Consider the following 22,366-nt stretch of genomic DNA (forward strand, 5'->3'; position numbering starts at 1 on the left):
TACGGACACCCAACCTACGACTTACGATGAGGACGCAGCTGCAATGCATGCACCTCAGTAACTGCCGCTCCGTCATGTTCAGCCTGGGGATGCTGCACGCGGTGGCTGGAGGGGGACGATTTTGCTGCTCGCGTAGTGTAGTGTCCCTCGAGTGGCTCCCTGCAGCAAGTGGTGACCCATGGTCCATACTCACTGAGGCCACAGCTATCGCTCGTGTGCAGCACGATGGTTCGCTGCCCACCCACTATGCCGCCGCAGCTGCTGCTCCTGACTGGACGCAAGCTGGTTGGCACGGAGGGGGGCGTTTCACTGCCCGCCCAGCACACACAGCTGGTAATGCTGCAAGTGGTGACCCGGTTGTGGCTGAATGGGGATGCGGGGGGTAGCACTGTAGTGTGCCTCAGATGGTGGCCTGTTGAATTGCGGTTCGGCGATTCACTACTCGCCTTTGGCTGCACCGTGTACGTTCTACAGCATACTGTAGTGGAGGTGACTGTGAGGTGGGCTGGTGATGAACTGCCCCTCGCCGCCCTCATTCATTCTCAATAGCAAGCCTGCTTGTACTGTTACACACATAGCAGGACGTTGTCTCTTGTCAGTACATCAGACGTGTTGATGACGGGTGCCTTCCTGCTGTGATAACGTGTACAGTGCTGTGCAGAAGAGCTCATCTTAACCTTTTGTCTTCACCTTTCAAGAATGTCTCTGAAACACAAATCTGATGCAAGTGCTGGTGATACAGTAAAGAAGAGGAAAACCATCACCATTGAAAATAAAGTAGAAATAATAAAAAGTTCAGAGAGAGGTGAAGCTCCATCATTCATTGGCAGAGCACTTGGTTACAGTCGGTCAACAATAGCATTTATTAAAATTATGTACCCATTCTGACTTACATACAAATTCAACTTAAGTACAAACCTACAGTCCCTATCTTGTACGTAACCCGGGGACTGCCTGTATTGGTTTCTAATCAGCAGATCTGTACTCATTGTAGCCCAGGTAAAAATGTGCTTAACTAACTGATTTATGTAAATAAGTTACTGATGTAAAAAAAATGTAAATGATTGTGTTTTAAACTGTTCATTTTAGTATAGTAGTTCATTTATGTAGTTACGAGGACTTTTACTTTGATAACCGCATGGGTAGAAAAAACGGGAACCAGACAGAGGAACCAGAGAGAGAAGAAGAAGGAGAGCGAGGAGAAGGGAGAGAGAGCGTGACGCTAAAGTGGCACAGAAAGTTTGGGAGATTGATTATGAGCACGATAATTTACTGGAATACGAACTGCTGAGATAGATGAAAAATTTCAATTAGACGTTCGCAGTGTCTATCCGGCGATGAACCACTTGTTAACTCTGTGAGGGGAAGTAGCAAGGTGAAGAGGCAGCAGCTAACGCAGCTCAATGCGCTTGTGGTGGACGCTTGCTTATTTGAATAACGGAGACATTTTTGGATTTACTAAACAGCGGCTACTTGCTCATTGACGGTGGCAGAGAGGTCAGAAGGATTTGAGGGACTGATAACAACCTTGCCAAGTAAGGTACATTTTTTTCATTTATTTTGTTGCTCCTGATGGAGTGAAAGGACCGCTAAGTTTTGGTCACAACGCTCCCAAGCCACAAATCAGGCCTGCAACGTTTTTGTTTCAAATAGGTATACAAGACTGAATGTGTTTTATTTTAGTATTAATAGTGTAATATAGTTCCTGATTATTTTCAGTTTATTAATTGTGTTTGTAGACTTATAATTAAACGGGGAGTTCATTATTGTTTTATAACCCAGTTTCTTGGTGTTTATTATAAGTTTGTGTAGTATAGACAATTGGTTTGGGAACAAATGTAACAGGTAACTTAATCTACCTTTATTTATTTGTTATTACCTGTCCTGTATATTATTATATTTAATTAAAAATTTTTTGTTCAATGTAACCTGAGACGTAAAATATTAAAGTAAGTAGAATCCTAACAAATTAGACATTAGAGTAAAGAACTCAGGGCCCCTTTCTACACATAGTTGGAGTAGACGGGCTACATCATTAATGGTTGGTAACAATACATTTTGTTAACTTGTGTTTTCATTAATTCTTAAACCCAGGAAATTTAGATGTGCCATTGTTTAAACTGATTATCCAGGACTGACACTTGCAGGGACTGAAGGAGATTTAAACACGTGGGCAGGAGAAGGGCAGGAGGAGTGTACACTGAGAACGCTGCCAAGATACTCACAGAGAGCACAGGGGCTTGCTGGCAGACTGAGGTACGTGGCAACACTTACCCCAAGGGATGAAGAGACAACTCCACAAGAGAGACAGTTTGTAGGTGCAGTGAGAGGGAAAGCTGCATTAAAGGACCAAGCAAAGCTGAAGGACTAGAAGTAAGGCGGGCCTAGGTCTCAGCAACACAAGGAGCCCAGAGTGGAAGAAAAGAACGATGAGGAGACACAGACAGGGATTCCACGATTTGACAAAACTTCTGTTTTGAAACGAGTGTCCTATGAACAAAGTACATCGATGGACAGTTGGACGATTAATTGTTGGGGTAACAGTGCACAAACTGGACTCGGCACCATTAAAGGTTGTATCCTCCTATTCTTGTTTTTAATGGACTTTTAGAGTGTGGACTGTATGTTTTCCTTTTTTTAAAACAAAGGAAATTTGTTGCTGATATTTTTAGATTTTGTTATGTTCGTTTGTCTTTTTAATGTACTTTTTATTGTCTTGTGTAATAGAAGTTACTGTTTCTTTTCCAGAAATTACTGTTGTGTCTTTCATTGCGTGTTTACTCACCGCCCAATTAAAAGAAACCTGTGTGCTTATCATCAGTAAATTTTTAAGAGTTCCCAGTCTCTTAATAAAACTGGGTGGCGTAGTCGGATATTTTAATGGTGCCTAAGTTAGATTACCTGTGAGTATGACCAGACACTGTCGTGGCGAAAATTTCATCATCAGAAGGCTTTTTACCTAAAAATAAAGGCTATTAGGACTCGAGATAGACAGACAGAGTTTTAAGGCTTTATTGCAATAAATCAACAACACGGACTCAACCCAATTGGCCGAATGAGATTGAGCCCTGATCATTACAACAATTGAAGTTTTATAACGATTTCTTATCATTTTGGCAGCGTTAGATTAGCTTATTCTTCACCTGGTTTACTGTTCATTATTCCTCTTGGTGTCTGTTTGGCTTATTTTGATTGGTCTAAGACTGGAAGGATGGTTTCCTCCCAGTAACTCCTCTGCCTACCCTCTACTTCTGTCCGGCTGGACCTTGAGTTTCCATGGGAACCCCTAATTATCTCTTACTTTTCATATCACTGGCCCCTTATGGAATTTGTAATCTTTCTATGCTGTTTCATTTTTTCTTTAACTGGCCAAGGCTTCAGTTCCATATATGAGTTTCCTCTCTTAAGCCTTCCAAACTTTTACAATAGTGACCTAAAGCTTTTAAGCTTTAATTAAAAGAAGTATAGTATGTGCTTTCATTTGATCATTGCTTGGCATGTTTGATTTCTTCATATCTACACTAAAGTTAATTGCTAATATATTCTTATAATATTTTTGCTAATGCCTGCATTTACTAAGATTTTCTCTTCATGCATTAGGTCAAGCGTACCCTGCTTATAGTAAAAGCTTTTATGCTGATTCATCAATCCAGCTGCTCTTAGAGGCCTCTTCTTTATGTTATCTCTTCCTAGCCTTGAATCACATGTGTTCTCAAACTCTTATCCTGTCCAAAACTGGTCTCGGTGTATCAATTAGCTGTTTTTTTTTGTTTACTTTGGAATTTTAATGTAAGCCTATAAAATAATGCAATATAACTAATTTTTAGTTAACTATTTGCTTAACATTCTAATTTATGTTTAATATAATGTTTCAGAAGCTTTTAATTACTTTTAATGACTCTTTATGTTAATTTTGCTATTCTTTTATGCTAATAAAAATTTTCCTTCTACAACACCTGTCACATGTGTGCAGTGGTTACTCTCCTGACTACATCAGCAACTCAGCACTTGACAGCTTCTAGACGGAGAAAATATGACTTGTCTGTTTTAGGAGCTCCTAATGTTAAGGTCCAGCGTTGCTCTCAGTTCAGTCCTGCTGAGGCATCCCATTGCCGAATGCAGACTCAGAGCTGTTTGTGGGCGGCTCCTCCAGCCCTTCTGTGGATGGTGATATTCAGACAGGTTATGCTACATGTGCACAAACAGAGTGCACGATAAAGACTAAAGTTCAAAACCTTCACTCACTGCAGTGTGTGTATTTATTTGCCTTGCCTAGGGCTTACATACTACATAAAATCAAACTTTAATTGGTGGAGAGGCCCTTCAAAGGACCATTGGTGTTTCAAAGCTGCATCTGCCATGTTGTTCAGATGACGTGCAGTGGCAAACACTCTCAGCTGCTTTGCACCTGTTGTGGAGAAATCTTGAGTAAAAATTAGCAGAGTCTTCAGAAATGCAGTCACAATTTAGACTTTACTGCAGAGCATAGCAAACAAGGCAGAGCACATAAAGCCATCTCAGTTCATGAAGTGATTCTGGTGGTTTGGGTGCAGTTCGTTTTATTTCAGTTCTAATCACAAAACATCCCATTTCATACGTATTTCTCATCATCCACTTTACATGTTATCTTCGTAATAATGACCTTGTATTGTACCTGTTTTCATAAAAATTACCTTGTCTTGTAAACTTCTTTCCTGTAATAATAATCAATCTTTTTATAACAATCATTGGGAGTCAAAGAACGTACTTACCGCCTGGCCCGGAGATGGCCATCATCTGATCATGTTTTACATTCCTCACATTCCCAATCTTGAGCTAATAAAAATTGGAGGTCATTTAATTGATCAGCCCTCATCAATTAGTTTGAACCAGGATGCCCACAAATGGAAATCTAAACAAGTTCAATGAATACTTGCCTGTTGCACCAGAATCCAATAAGACTAAAATCATAGGAAGCTGTGCTAGTAAGCGCAGCACACAGCTTTAGTAATAAGGCTAAGCTGCTGGAGCTGGAAGCATCACGAGTGTCCTTGAGTCAGCACTGTGCTAAAGCCTTTACTAATGTACCCTTAAATTTTTATATTGCTCAAAGCCAGTTGATATAATACGTGTTGTTTTACCGTAATTAATTAAGATATTGATTAAGATAATGGCTTAAGTCTTCCGTAAAAGTGCACAACATTAATAATCTAATAACCAATCTTAATGCACGTAAAAAATCTAGGCAGTGTGTCATAAACACCAATAATTTAATTGTAATTACTACTTTAGATGAACAATGTACTAAAACAATAAAAACAGATTATAGTTTACATAAAATACACACAGAATGGCTAACAAAAATAACTTAGTTTATGTTCCAAATATCAATAACGAGCATAGATTTCAGCTCTGCCCCTCCAAAACATTAAATATGGCACTATTAAATGTTAGAGCTTTAACTAACAAGACGTTTTTTATGCTGGCAGACTGAGGTACGTGGCAACACTTACCCCAAGGGATGAAGAGACAACTCCACAAGAAGACGGTTGTAGGTCCAGTGAGAGGGGAAAGCTGCATTAAAGGACCAAGCAAAGCTGAAGGACTAGAAGTAAGGCGGGCCTAGGTCTCAGCAACACAAGGAGCCCAGAGTGGAAGAAAAGAACGATGAGGAGACACAGACAGGGATTCCACGATTTGACAAAACTTCTGTTTTGAAACGAGTGTCCTATGAACAAAGTACATCGATGGACAGTTGGACGATTAATTGTTGGGGTAACAGTGCACAAACTGGACTCGGCACCATTAAAGGTTGTATCCTCCTATTCTTGTTTTTAATGGACTTTTAGAGTGTGGACTGTATGTTTTCCTTTTTAAAACAAAGGAAATTTGTTGATGATATTTTTAGATTTTGTTATGTTCGTTTGTCTTTTTAATGTACTTTTTATTGTCTTGTGTAATAGAAGTTACTGTTTCTTTTCCAGAAATTACTGTTGTGTCTTTCATTGCGTGTTTACTCACCGCCCAATTAAAAGAAACCTGTGTGCTTATCATCAGTAAATTTTTAAGAGTTCCCAGTCTCTTAATTAAACTGGGTGGCGTAGTCGGATATTTTAATGGTGCCTAAGTTAGATTACCTGTGAGTATGACCAGACACTGTCGTGGCGAAAATTTCATCATCAGAAGGCTTTTTACCTAAAAATAAAGGCTATTAGGACTCGAGATAGACAGACAGAGTTTTAAGGCTTTATTGCAATAAATCAACAACACGGACTCAACCCAATTCGGCCGAATGAGATTGAGCCCTGATCATTACAACAATTGAAGTTTTATAACGATTTCTTATCATTTTGGCCGCGTTCGATTAGCTTATTCTTCACCTGGTTTACTGTTCATTATTCCTCTTGGTGTCTGTTTGGCTTATTTTGATTGGTCTAAGACTGGAAGGATGGTTTCCTCCCAGTAACTCCTCTGCCTACCCTCTACTTCTGTCCGGCTGGACTTTGAGTTTCCATGGGAACCCTAATTATCTCCTTACTTTTCCTATTACTGCCCCCCTTATGGAATTTGTAATCTTTCTATGCTGTTCCATTTTCTTTAACTGGCCAAGGCTTCAGTTCCATATATGAGTTTCCTCTCTTAAGCCTTCCAAACTTTTTACAATAGTGACCTAAAGCTTTTAAGCTTTAATTAAAAAGAAGTATAGTATGTGCTTTCATTTGATCATTGCTTGGCATGTTTGATTTCTTCATATCTACACTAAAGTTAATTGCTAATATATTCTTATAATATTTTTGCTAATGCCTGCATTTACTAAGATTTTCTCTTCATGCATTAGGTCAGCGTGACCCTGCTTATAGTAAAAGCTTTTCTGCTGATTCATCAATCCAGCTGCTCTTAGAGGCCTCTTCTTTATGTTATCTCTTCCTAGCCTTGAATCACATGTGTTCTCAAACTCTTATCCTGTCCAAAACTGGTCTCGTGTATCAATTAGCTGTTTTTTTGTTTACTTTGGAAATTTTAATGTAAGCCTATAAAATAATGCAATATAACTAATTTTTAGTTAACTATTTGCTTAACATTCTAATTTATGTTTAATATAATGTTTCAGAAGCTTTTAATTACTTTTAATGACTCTTATGTTAATTTTGCTATTCTTTTATGCTAATAAAAATTTTCCTTCTACAACACCTGTCACATGTGTGCAGTGGTTACTCTCCTGACTACATCAGCAACTCAGCACTTGACAGCTTCTAGACGGAGAAAATATGACTTGTCTGTTTTAGGAGCTCCTAATGTTAAGGTCCAGCGTTGCTCTCAGTTCAGTCCTGCTGAGGCATGCCATTGCCGAATGCAGACTCAGAGCTGTTTGTGGACGGCTCCTCCAGCCCTTCTGTGGATGGTGATATTCAGACAGGTAATGCTACATGTGCACAAACAGAGTGCACGATAAAGACTAAAGTTCAAAACCTTCACTCACTGCAGTGTGTGTATTTATTTGCCTTGCCTAGGGCTTACATACTACATAAAAATCAAACTTTAATTGGTGGAGAGGCCCTTCAAAGGACCATTGGTGTTTCAAAGCTGCATCTGCCATGTTGTTCAGATGACGTGCAGTGGCAAACACTCTCAGCTGCTTTGCACCTGTTGTGGAGAAATCTATAAGTAAAAATTAGCAGAGTCTTCAGAAATGCAGTCAGAATTTAGACTTTACTGCAGAGCATAGCAAACAAAGGCAGAGCACATAAAGCCATCTCAGTTCATGAAGTGATTCTGGTGGTTTGGGTGCAGTTCGTTTGTATTTCAGTTCTAATCACAAAACATCCCCATTTCATACGTATTTCTCATCATCCACTTTACATGTTATCTTCGTAATAATGACCTTGTATTGTACCTGTTTTCATAAAAATTACCTTGTCTTGTAAACTTCTTTCCTGTAATAATAATCAATCTTTTTATAACAATCATTGGGAGTCAAAGAACGTACTTACCGCCTGGCCCGGAGATGGCCATCATCTGATCATGTTTTACATTCCTCACATTCCCAATCTTGAGCTAATAAAAATTGGAGGTCATTTAATTGATCAGCCCTCATCAATTAGTTTGAACCAGGATGCCCACAAATGGAAATCTAAACAAGTTCAATGAATACTTGCCTGTTGCGCCAGAATCCAATAAGACTAAAATCATAGGAAGCTGTGCTAGTAAGCGCAGCACACAGCTTTAGTAATAAGGGCTAAGCTGCTGGAGCTGGAAGCAGGCGAGTGTCCTTGAGTCAGCACTGTGCTAAAGCCTTTACTAATGAACCCTTAAATTTTTATATTGCTCAAAGCCAGTTGATATTATACGTGTTGTTTTACCGTAATTAATTAAGATATTGATTAAGATAATGGCTTAAGTCTTCCGTAAAAGTGCACAACATTAATAATCTAATAACCAATCTTAATGCACGTAAAAAATCTAGGCAGTGTGTCATAAACACCAATAATTTAATTGTAATTACTACTTTAGATGAACAATGTACTAAAACAATAAAAACAGATTATAGTTTACATAAAAATACACACAGAACGGCGCTAACAAAAATAACTTAGTTTATGTTTCAAATATCAATAACGAGCATAGATTTCAGCTCTGCCCCTCCGAAACATTAAATATGGCACTATTAAATGTTAGAGCTTTAACTAACAAGACGTTTTTTATCAAAGATCTTATTAATGATAGAAAAATAGATTTTATTGCACTGTGAAACGTGGCTTAGCTCAGACGCCGCAGCTGTTTTAATCGAATCTGCGCCTCCGGATTACAGTTTTAATCGTGCGGACTGCCAGGGAAAGAAGGGTGGCAGCTTGGCAAACATTTACTCGAGCCGGTTAAAGTATAAAGATGTCAGTTTTGGTAATTTCAAGTCCTTTGAGTATCTCGCTGTTGTCATTCATGGAGATTCTCATGCTCTAATTTTATCCGTGTATAGACCTCCTAAATTTAACGCGTCTTTCCTTGAGGAATTCTCAGACTTACTGTCAATTTTAATAACAAACTATGACACACTCTTAATAGTTGGGGACTTTAACTTTCATATCGATAATCAGTGTTACCTAAAAGTAAAGGAATTTATGAACCTCCTGGACTCTTTTGATTTGAGACAGCTCGTTAATCAGCCTACACATAAAGCAGGTCATACATTAGACTTAGTAATTACCAAAGGACTAAAAGTTGATGTGAAAGAGATCATTGATATTGCTCTATCAGACCACTTTCTTCTACTATTTAATATAGTAATAAAGATAGAAAACATTCATGAGAAGCATATTGTTAAAAAACACTTCTTTGACTCATCAGCAGCTTTAAAACTTACAAACATACTAAGCAATCAGTCCGTTTATAGTGTCAACTATAATAGCGAGGATAATGTAAATAGTAAGGTGGAAAACTTTAATTCTAAAGTTAGAGCTGCTGTTGACATTGTTGCACCTGAAAAGACAATTAAAAAATCTTCTAGCATTGTTATACCATGGAAGACCCAAAGAGTGTCTGATTTAAAGAGAACATGTCGTAGAGCTGAGCGTAAATGGAGGAAGACTAAACTAACTATCCATTATGAGATATTGAAGGCTAAAATAACAGAATACAATAACACAGTCCGTCTTGAGAGGCGTTGCTATTTCTCTCAGATTATAAATAACAATGCTAGTAATCCCAGAGTCTTATTCTCTACAATTGATCGTCTGTTAAACCCAGGTAACACAAAGGAATGCCTCCAAAATACTACCAGTGTAACCTGTGAGGCTATTGCTGTATTTTTCAATCAAAAAATTAATATTAGAAATAACATAGTACATCTCCCCAACACTGCAGATCCTCCTAAGCACCAGTACTCTGTTACAAACAAATTAAATTCTTTCACCAGGATAGATTTACCTGATTTACATAGAATAAACTCTCAACTGAGACCCTCCACCTGTGTCCTTGACCCAATACCAACAAGGTTTTTCAAGGAAGTATCAGGCGTGCTAATTGATAATATTCTTGACATAGTAAATTCATCATTAAACACGGGGTCTTCCCAGACTGTCTTAAGATTGCTGTAGTTAAACTCCTACTCAAGAAAAATAATCTTGACCCCTCGGCTCTTGAAAATTATAGACCCATCTCTAACCTAAATTTCAGTCGGTTTTAGAACAAATCACAGCACCGAAACTGCACTCATTAAAGTAGTAAATGACTTGCGAGTAAATGCAGACAGAGTCCATTTATCTCTTCTCATCCCCTTGATCTGAGTGCTGCATTTGACACCATTGATCACAACATTCTTAGAAATCACCTTAGTCAATGGATGGGCTCTCTGGCAGTGTCTTAAATTGGTTTGAATCCTACCTGGCAGGGAGAAAATTCTTAGTTAGTTGTGGTAATCACAACTCAAAGACACATGATATTCTATATGGTGCTCCACAAGGCTCTATCCTGGGTCTGCTGCTCTTTTCAATCTACATGCTTCTGTTAGGTCAGATTATCTCAGGGCACAATGTGAGTTGTACGTATCAATAGAACCTGATGACACTGACTCTCTCGATTCACTAGCAAAATATCTTACTGGTATTTCTGAATGGATGAATAGTAATTTTCTCAAGCTAAATAAAAAGAAAACTGAAATTTTAGTTATTGGTAAAAAATGGATTCAATGAGGTTATCAGAACTAAACTTGATGCATTAGGATTAAAAGTTAAGATGGAAGTAAAAAGCTTAGGGGTAACCGTTGACTGTAACCTGAATTCGCATATTCATCAGACCACTAGGACAGCATTTTTTCACTTAAGAAACATAAGTAAAGTTAAACCACTTATATCACTGAAAGATGCTGAGAAATTAGTTCACGCGTTTGTTTTCAGTCGACTAGATTACTGTAACGCACTCCTCTCAGGACTACCCAAAAAAGACATAAATCGTTGCAACTAGTGCAGAATGGAGCTGCTAGAATCCTAACTAGGAAAAGAAAATCCGAGCACATCTCTCCAGTTTTGATGTCACTACACTAGTTACCTGTGTCATTCAGGATTGACTTTAAAATTCTGCTCATGGTTTATAAAGTATTAAATAATCTCGCTCCATCTTATATATCGGAATGTCTGACACCTTATATTCCAAACCGTAACCTCAGATCCTCAAATGAGTGTCTCTTGAGAATTCCAAGAACAAAACTTAAAAGAAGTGGTGAGGCGGACGGCCTTCTGCTGTTATGCACCTAAAATCTGGAATAGCCTGCCAATAGGAATTCACCAGGCTGATACAGTGGAGCATTTTAAAATACTGCTGAAAACACATTACTTTAACATGGCCTTTTTATAACTTCACTTTAATTTAATCCTGATACTCTGTATGTTCAATTCATTATAATAAATATGAATGATGGCTCTAAAATCCGTACTGAGCCCTACTCTCTCTTCTGTTAGGAGACGCAAACGCACCCACCGCCGTCGTGGGAAAAGAGCCGGAATTGCTGTTAAACAACGCCGACTCAAGTCCCAGAGCTTTGATTCCCGATGCCTGCTAGTCGTCTATGACCCATCTTCTCCTGCCCAGGACTCCATCACTTGTTCATGGGCGCTGGACACCGGATTTAATTTCTCCATTTCAAGACAGCATCACTTTTCCTCGGTCTGCAATCGAGTAGTAAACACTGCTAATCTCTGCTTGCTCATCCGTGCTCATACTGCAACAAGCTCTTCTACTTCTATCACAGCTGCTCTCCTGAACGCGAGATCAGTGTCTAATAAAACTTTTATTCTGCAAGACTTTATTACATCAAATAATCTGGATTTCTTCTTCATCACTGATACTTGGATTTTAAATAGTGACTTCTCATGTTTCACTGACTTGGTTCCATCAGGTTATTCATTTTTAAACTCTCCTCGTTTGACTCGTCGGGGGCATTGCCACTGTTTTTAAAAGAATGTTCTTGTGTCGGAGCCTTACATGGGGTCCGTTTAGCAGCTTTGAACTTCAACTTTTTAATTCCTTCTCTGCTGTTTGCCGTGGTTTATAGACCTCCTGTAATTAATGATACTTTCATTTCTGAATTCTCTGATCTCCTGGCTGATATCACCCTCTCCCATGACAAAGTATTTATTGTTGGTGATTTCAACATTCACGTTAGTTGTCAATCGAAACCTTTTGTCAATGACTTTATATCACTATTAGACTCTTTTGATTTTATACAGCATATTAATACGCCAGCTCACTCTCTTGGTCACACCCTTGATCTCGTTCTTACTCGTGATATTTCAGTGAATAATACTGATTTATGTGATGTTTCTTTCACTGATCACTTTTCTATAATGATGGATCTGAATATTACTGTTGATGTCCCGACTAATAACTGTCCCCCACGCTGCTCGCGCTTTTTAAATTCTTCTATTATATCAGATTTTAAAGCCATTTTCTCTATTCTTTATATGCTTGACCAAAATAATGATATCAATGATTCTGTCATAAAATTTTATTCCTCCTGTAAAACAGTTTTAGACACAATTGCTCTGCCCAAGAAACGCAGTAATAAGGTAAGACCTGCTCCCTGGCTAAATGAAACTACGTGAACGCTGCGCTGCGCCTGTCAAACTGCTGAACAGCGTTGAAAAAAAGATGGACTGACTGAGATTTTCAGGACTTCTCTTTTCAATTTCCAGGTTGAAGTTAAGAAATCGAAACAAGACTTCTGTGCCGATTTAGTATCCCGTCATTCAAAGAATCCTAGGGTTTTATTTAATTCAACTAATGCGGCCATTCACACTCATTCTGTGATGGGATTAAATAGCACTGTTCATTCATGTGAGCAGTTTCTGTCGTTCTTTGTCAGCAAAATTGATACTATCCACCGTGGCATTGTTCAAACTGAATATGAACTTCCTACTGTTAATCACAACATTGTTCTAGATTCCTTTGATCAAGTCTCATTTTTACAGCTAAAAAGAACTATTGACACCCTTAAACCAGCTTCCAGCCCCCTCGATGTTGTACCACCACGTCTCTTAGTGGAAGCCTTTGATGTTTTGGGCCCTTCCTTACTAGCCATTATAAATGATTCTATTAGTTTGGGGGTTGTGCCTTCATTTTTTAAACATGCTGCAGTCCATCCCCGTCTAAAAAAGACAGAATTTCCCAACTGCCATTTCTGGCTAAAATTCTAGAAAGAATTATTTATAATCAATTGGTCAATCACCTTAGCTCCAATAATTTATTTGAGATCTACCAATTTGGTTTTAGGCGTTGTCATGGTGTTGAAACTGCACTCCTGAAAGTGTTCAATGACATCTCTCTTATTACTGACTCAGGTGACACAGCAATCCTTGTCCTCCTTGACCTGTCCGCTGCCTTTGACACCAGCCATCCATCCATACATCCATTTTCCAACCCGCTGAATACGAACACAGGGTCACGGGGGTCTGCTGGAGCCAATCCCAGCCAACACAGGGCACAAGGCAGGAACCAACCCACCGCAGGACACACACAAACACACACCACCACACACCAAGCACACACTAGGGCCAATTTAGATTCGCCAATCCGCCTAACCTGCATGTCTTTGGACCATGGGAGGATACCCACGCAGACATGGGGAGAACATGCAAACTCCACACAGGAAGGACCCGGGAAGCGAACCCAGGTCTCCTAACTGCAAGGCAGCAGCGCTACCACTGCGCCACCATGCCGCCCCCTTTGACACCATTGACCATGAAATATTGCTGATGCAGCTCGAACATCTTATTGGGCTTAAAGGGGCCGCTCTTAACTGGTTCAGGTCATATTTAACTGGTAGACACTTTTCAGTGACTTTAAATTCCTCTTTTTCATCTACTGCTCCTCTTAAATGTGGTGTTCCTTAGGGATCTATTTTGGGTCCTATTTTATTCTCTATATACCTTCACCCTATTGGAGCGATTTTTAGGAAATTTAACATTTCTTTTCACTGCTATGCTGATGATACTCAGGTTTATATTCCCGTCTGCAACTCTGCAACAAATCAACTCCACAACTGTCTGTCTGAACTAAGATCCTGGATGGCTAATAATTTTCTAGATCTGAATCAAAATAAAAGGGAGGTGCTTATAGTGGGTCCTCCAGCTAAAGCTCAAATTGGTCTTGGACTTCTTGGCTCTTTCTCTGTCTTTTCCAAACCTCAAGTCCGCAATCTTGGTGTTATATTTGATAGTAACCTCTCTTTTGAGAAACAAGTAAATTCTGTAGTCAAGAGTTGCTTTTTCCAACTTCGTCTATTAGGTAAGATCAAGCCTTTTTTATCTTCTAAAGATCTTGAGAAAGCTACTCATGCTTTTATTTTTTCTCGCCTCGATTACTGCAACTTGCTGTATTCTGAAATTAGCAAATCTCTGATTCACAGGTTACAGCTGGTCCAAAATGCTGCCGCTCGCTTTCTGTTTGGGGCAAGAAAATATGACTCTGTTTCTCCTATTTTAGCTTCGTTACACTGGCTGCCTGTCAGTTTTCGAATTGATTTTAAAATCTTGTTGCTAGTTTTTAAATCTTTACATGGGCTCACTCCTGCCTATTTATCTCAATTGTGTGTTTTACACCAGCCATCCAGAGTGCTTAGATCTTCTGGTCAGTTGTCTCTGGTTGTCCCTCGTACCAAGTGTAAAACCAAGGGGGACAGGGCCTTTGCAGCTGCTGCCCTCGCCTGTGGAACTCTTTACCTCATCATATAAAGGAGTCGTCCACAATTGAACAGTTCAAAACAAGATTAAAAACTCACTTCTATTCACTTGCATTCAGTGACCTTCAGTAATACTGATGGATTCCTCTTTGTGATTATATAACATTATTTCTATTTATTATCTATCTTATGTAACCCTTTTCTTAACCCTAGGGGTTAATTTAATTGTATACTTAACAAGAATCCTGGATCCCCGGCAGTTGAATGGCGAATTAGGCCGGTAACTTCTTTACTTTCAGTTTTAAACTTTAGCAGTAACTTGATTTCTTCTTAGATTCAAATAACTCTCTAGTGTCAATGAAATACCAGAATACAAATTTGTAAAAAAGGAAAAAGAATAACGATTTATTGTATGACAATAATGTAATAGTTTGTGGTCAAATAAAAGACATAAACCACTTCTCTGATCTTTTAACTTCGTCTATGTTTCTGTTTTGGAATACCTTAGTTGAATCACAATAATAGCAAACCAGTTAGAACACTTTTCAAGGACTCAATTTCCCCTCAGAACTATCTAATACAAGAAACCAAAAAAAAACACATCATCCATCATCCCAGGTGAGTTTAAGACTCGAGAAAATGCGCAGTTCACACCACAACAGTATATAGGTACCGTATAAACACTAGACGGATAGATATTCGGATCCATTCAAAGTATGCATGAGTCAGTCAACTAGTTCAAAAGTTGGATCGATCGTTAATGTTGGAGCCCATTCGTGGGTGCACATTAAACAGAAGATGATTTCCAATGTCAATCCTGCATGAAAAATGAATCCACTTACTTTCTCCGATGAGTTAATGAAACAATCGTGTATTTCACGGAACAATACGAAGACTCAGCGTCGCTCACGAAATCCTAAATGAATCCAGCTGATCCACTTCGAAAGAAGAAATGCACGCTCTGTCCTGTTTTGCTGCACTTCTGAAGACTTCAGCGGTGATAAGGGTTTTTTATCAGCAGTTCTCGCTCCTTGCGAACAAATGTCTCTCCAGCTTCTAGGCCTTCGCGTCACACACACACTCGCAGCGTAACTAAGTGCTGACTTAATATTGCGACCACTACCGTAGAGAAACAAACATAACTGCACTTGAAATACAACCGAAAAAAAATAAACAAGCATCGTCACTCTTCACTTGGGCCGGATATCACAGTGAATATACTAGTCTCCAAAACAGATGACGCACTCTTTTTCTTTCCCTTGTAAAGACAGCAGATATCGCTGGCAGCGCACACGTTCACCATGCTCTCTCGCCCCACCTCATCGCGTGACTAAAATCATGATGCAACCTTAAGCTCAACATTGATTGGCTTGCATTAGTACACCTATATTGAATGAGCTTTCTTATTGGATACTGAAACACAATTATTATTTTATCTTTCCAATAAAAAAAAATAATTAAACAAAAACAAAAAATGCAGTTTAGTACATTATACTATTTCTGACACACAACATACTTAAAACAAACTTGTTTACTACTTTTGGAGTTCCTACACTTATTTTATGTTCATATATGGTATTACTATTTATGTTTTATTGTCTATTGTTTTTGTTTTTTTCTTTTATTCTATTATTGTAAAGCACTTTGGCCGCAGCATTACTATGTTGTTTTAAATGTGCTATATAAATAAATTGACATTGACATTGTTTGTTTTTCCGGTTTCTTTGTGGTGGCGGCCTTTGCCACCACCACCTACTCAAAGCATCATGATGCTCCAACAATGATGGATGGACTAAAAGCAAGAAGTCTACGTGACCATCATCATCAAGTCCTTCCGTGAGAACCCTAAATCCAAAGAGGACTGTTTCATTGATGTTAGGTAGAATGCCAAGAGGGGACTGGGCAGTCTCATGGTCTGGAATCCCTACCATTTTTATTTTTTCTCCAGCCGTCTGGAGTTTTTTTGATTTTTCTGTCCGCCCTGAACGTCAGACCTTACTCTTATTCTATGTTAATTAATGTTGACTTATTTTATTTTCTTACTGTGTCTTGTATTTTTCTATTCTTCATTATGTAAAGCACTTTGAGCTACTGTTTGTATGAAAATGTGCTATATAAATAAATTTTGTTGTTGTTGTTGTTGATGATTCATGAGGAAGCAATGATATAGGAACTGAAATGCTATCTAGAATGTATGTTGTCACACACGTGTGTTTAGGAGGCAGTCAATAAGCCCAGAGGTGAGTGAAATATCGCGAGACAGGGGGTTGATCTATGGTACTAACTCCTCTCTCTCTTTATCAATGGACTCAAAGAAGAAAAATAACTTACCTAACATGCTTACGGGTTCCCAAGATTGCCACCTAACGTCACTTCTAGTACCCTCTGATGTCGTCACTTCCGGCTACCTCCAAAGATGGTACTTCCAGTCACCAGAAGAAAACGTCACTTCCTCCAACACATCACGTCCGGTTCCTATTGATGACGTTGTATCCGTCTGCCAGTTTCAATGTCATCTCCTGCCAATTCATTTCAATCCGCCATTTTGTCCATGTATAAAAATGACATCTTTTGTATACACATTGTCATCTGCTGTGTAAATGGTTTGACCTGCAATTTTTGACTTAGCGTTTTTTTTTGTCCATCGGACATTATATGGGGACGGTCCCTAAATCTTTCCAGTTTTGGAAGTGTTTTTGGCTTATTACAATGTATGCAAAGGCAGCTGCGTCATCAGCCAGTGAGGAAGTCGCAGTCTGACCCACCAATACAGAGGCTAACCTTGATAATCAATTCCTAAAACTTCTGTATAATTCAACCTAACTAACACAATACAGCTTGCTTTTAGTCTGATCATCTGAAATGTTCATGAGCCTTAATATATAAATTTAAATGCTAAAATGTTTATAAGTTTAAAGTGTTTATGTACTAACAAACAAGTTTCCTTTAAGTTTGAAAAATCTGAAGGAAGGCGAGTAATCAAAGGTCTGACAATGGATCGTGGTGTGATGACTGATCGCGAGGTGGGGACTGAAATGGGAGAGACACGAGAGAGGGGCTGGCTTGTAAGTGCCGGCACCCAAAGCTCCTCACCCCAACTACTAGTGGTGGTCTCCCACAAGTCAAGAGGGGTGCAGACAGCAGGGGGTTTCTTCTTGTCCACACCCCAAATTATAAGGAGGACCTGTGCTGTGGAGGTGGAGGGGCGGTCTGACCCCAGCTGACTGCAAAGCAGAGCAGCTCCTGTAGTGCTTCAGTGCCCAGAAGGCAGGATGCAAAATGGGGAATGGCACTGTTATAAGATAGCCACAGGTGGAGGTGCTGTCCTAAAAAGGTCTCAACAGGCGCCTCATCGGTGCAGCACCTCTCCGACCCCCTGTTTTTTCTCTTTTGCAGGACAGAACCTTGACCCGGATGAGAGCAACTCCCCCTACAATAGAACAACAGTCCTCGCAGGACAGGACAACTTCGCCCATCAAGTCTTAGCCGGGTGAGGAGGAGTGTGGCCATTGGCCGGAACACCCAGAGTCTAGAAGGACAGGGTAGCAGAGTATTTTAAGGCCATTTCTCCCCAGGCTGACAGAGGGCAGTCACCTTGGTTTCCAGTCAGGCCACGGTTTGTGAACATGGCAGCTCAACTCTGCTGGGGCCTGTTATATAGTTTATAAACAGATTATGATTGTGTCCCAAAGTAATGTAAAATATAATAATCATTTATTAAATAAAAAGAAAGAACATCACCAAAAAACCCTGAAGTATAGAAATCAGTTGCTGGGAGTCTCCTACATTTGCTGTGCTCTTTATTTAATACTGCAATAAAGAGAAGTGTTATGAAAAAAACTGTCGTGAAATAAGCAATATGTACACCTTACCTGAATACAGTACAATTTTGACAAAACCAAATATCAACAGTAACAAGGTGAGTATAAACAGATGTTAATGTTTAATAAATTAGGAAGTGTACTGCTAATGTGAAAAATGAGGAAAGGCACAATGCAGAAAAACATCAAAATAACTAAACACAGAAATTACTTTTATGTTGTTTATGTTAGGTTCACAAAGTCGCACAGTGCTCGAAATAAAAAATAAATTGTCAGATATCAAAGTCACCATGAACAGGAAAGTCATAGCCCACCATCTGAGTGTCATATGAAAGCTAATTAGGGTATATATAAAAAAAAAAATAGGGACACAGTGGGAAAAAAGCTGGAAACTTAAAATCATCTTAAAATCATTTCATTTACTAGTTTCTCAAACCCCATCGTAACTAAAGTAGCACATTAAATGCTTTGTTTTGTATGTGTTCTTCTATGTGCTCTATTTGTGTGAATCACTACTTGCTTCTTAAACCGGCTCTCTTCCTCCAACAGGACACAGAACCCATTACATTTGTGATATTACAGCTCTCTCAATAACTAAAATACTGAGATGTATACTTGATATCATTTTCATGATGATAGGAGTTAAAGCACGTTATTAAACATGGGAACACGGTGGCGCAGTGATAGTGATGAACTGGTGCCCGTCCACAGATTGTTCATGTCTCACACAAGATGTTTGCTGCGCTGCGTGCGACCTTCGATAAAATAATTTATTGCAGCAGTACTGTCTCTTTCAAATGTACTAACCTCCAATTCCTGTCCTTCCTTTTCTTTCTCCAAGTCACCATTCTCCACAATATCAGCTCTGTAATAGAGGTGAAGCCATCTGTAAGCTTAGAACTCTGATTTTTCAAAACTTTTAAGGAACATTGAAATATCTTTGTAGTACATGTTTATGTATTCTATCCATCTATCCTTCCAGTGTCACGCCAGCCACACCAAGAAAACAACGCGAGGCAGGAACAGTCCCTGAATGGGGCACCAGCTCCTCACTAATACTGCAGCACCATGTCATTACATGTTTAATTATTAACAATATAGATTATTTAAATGAACTTAACATTTTATCTGTATAATATAATAAACATATTTATTCATCGGTATACAGCATCACGCACACGCTGCCTCAGCCATGCTGCCTATTTGAACTGCTCTCATACGACAAACACTTCAGAGTCTTTCCCGTACGGACCTCGCGTTTCAGAAACAGTTTCATCCACAAGAACTCTAAACACACTCAATCAGTCCATCAAGTGCTCCATGTAGAACGGTCTGTACTTATTAGTACAATCACCTCACTGTAAACTTGCACTACAGTTATAATATTACACAACCTGAGCCACTTTATAAAGTGCTTATTTACATATGATGACGATAAGCATTTTTAAGATGAAATGCAGCAATACTGTATATGTTTATTACATTATACAGATGAAATTTCAACACCATTTAAATAATCTATTTTGTTAATAATTAAAGATGTGAGGACACGGTGGACAGCAGTAATAACGAGCTGGCATCCCGTTCAGGGATTTTTCCTGCCTCGCGCTGTACTCTTGCTGAGACTGGAGCAACACTGGATGGATAGATGGATGGAGTAATTAAACATGTACTACGAAGATATTTTAATGTTCCTTAAAAGTTTTGAAATATTGGTGTTCTAAGCTTACAGATGGCTTGACATTTATTGAAGAGCTGATTGTGTGGCAATTGGGTACTTGGAGAAAGAAAAGGTGCTGCAAGCATATTGCAGAGGAACAATCTCTGGATGGGGCACCAGCTCATCACTATCACTGCGCCGCCGTGTTCCCATGTTGAATATGATATCAAGTATAAATCAGAACTGGAGAGGATCTGCAAGGAGGAATGGCAGAAGATCCCCAAATCCAGGTGTGAAAAACTTGTTGCATCTTTCCCAAGAAGACTCATAGCTGTATTAGCTCAAAAGGGTGCTTCTACTAAATACTGAGCAAAGGGTCTGAATACTTAGGACCAGGTGATATTTCAGTTTTAATAAATCTGCAACAATTTCAAAAATTGTTTTTTTGTCTGTCAATATGGGGTGCTGTGTGTACATTAATGAGGGAAAAAATTAATTTAAATGATTTTAGCAAATGGCTGCAATATAACAAAGAGTGAAAAATTGAAGGGGTCTGAATACTTATGCACTCCACTTTATATATATATATGTCTGTGTGTGCGATATATATATATATATATATATATATATATATATATATGTGTGTATATATATATTGTGACAGATAGGGAGCGCTATTGCTCCCTTGAACCCCTGTCCACTACTCCAGACACCAGGTAAAAGTCCAATTGTTGACTTTATTAAATCACCATCGTGCACACAGCACCCTCTCCTCCACTATACTCATACAAATCCCAATCAATAACAATAAACCAATCCTCCAACTCCCAGACGCGTTGCCACCCTTCCACCCAGCTTAGCTCCCCGTCTGGAAGATCTCACAGTCCTTTTATTCTCCCTGACCTGGAAGTGTTCCCAATCCCCAGTCCATGTGATCTTGTATCACTTCCAGGTCAGGCAACTTTTCCTTCACCCTAGAAGCATGTCGCTCTTCCTCTGACGCACTTCCGGGTTATAAGGCAGAAAATCTTCGGTCCTCCCTGCAGCTCACTCTTGTGGCCCCTGTGGTATCCAGCAGGGCTGAGGATAAAAACTACAAAGTCCATGACTTCCTGCTGGTCTTTGGGGCACCTCCATACTGCAGGGAGGGCTCCATCTAGAGGCCTGGGGGTACTGGCCGGGATAACAAACCGACCAGATACGATACAGTTTATTTGTTGTATAGCCCAAAATCACACAGGAAGTGCCGCAATGGGCTCTAACAGGCCCTGCCTCTTGACAGCCCCCCAGCCTTGACTCTCTGAGAAGACAAGGAAAAACTCCCAATAAAAACCTTGTAGGGAAAATGGAAGAAACCTCGGGAAAGGCAGTTCAAAGAGAGACCCCTTTCCAGGTAGGTTGGGCATGCAGTGGGTGTCAAAAGTAGGGGGTCAATACAATACAATACAATACAATACACAGAACAGAACAATTCCTTAATACAGCATAATAATAAAAATTTTAGAAGTACGGTTTAACAGTAGATGATATGACATAAATTAGGTTTGGATATTTTTAGAGTCCTGGAGACCTCATCCATCAAGCTGCCTCCCCATTTGGCCATGCCACGGCTGAAACGTTGCTCGATGAAAGGACCCCTCTTTCCCATGATTCCTGTGATCCTCCATCAGGGATGACTTTACCATAAGCAGGCAAACAACTTGGCAGGTGGGCCGTGGCACCAATGGCCACATTTGGGTACCAAGAAAAGAAACAGAATAGGTGAAGGTTAGTATCCAGTTATAACTATCATGTTACTTATGGTTTAGTGCTAATGACTAACAACAGAGATGCAGTCTGTACAGTTAATCAGCAGCTCTAGTCAGGATATGCTAAACTGAAGTAGTGAGTCTTCAGCCGGGATTTAAAGGCTGAGACTGAAGGGGCATCTCTTATAGAAGCAGGAAGACCACTCCACAGTTTAGGGGCCCTGTAACTAAAAGCTTGACCTCCCACTGTTATTTTATTAATCCTTGGAATCCTAAGCAGACCGGCATCTTGAGATCTTAATGTGCGCTCTGGTTTGTAAGTCATGATAATTTCGGACAAGTAAGCCGGACTTTGGCTATTTAATGCTTTATATGTTAAAAGGAAGATTTTGAAATCTGCCCTGAACTTAACCGGGAGCCACTGTAAGGATTTAAGAACTGGAGTTATGTGTTTGTATTTTCTTGTTCTTGTAATAATTCTTGCAGCCGC

The sequence above is a fragment of the Polypterus senegalus genome, chromosome 3, assembly GCF_016835505.1.
Source record: "Polypterus senegalus isolate Bchr_013 chromosome 3, ASM1683550v1, whole genome shotgun sequence".
NCBI classification, from domain to species: Eukaryota; Metazoa; Chordata; class Cladistia; order Polypteriformes; family Polypteridae; genus Polypterus; species Polypterus senegalus.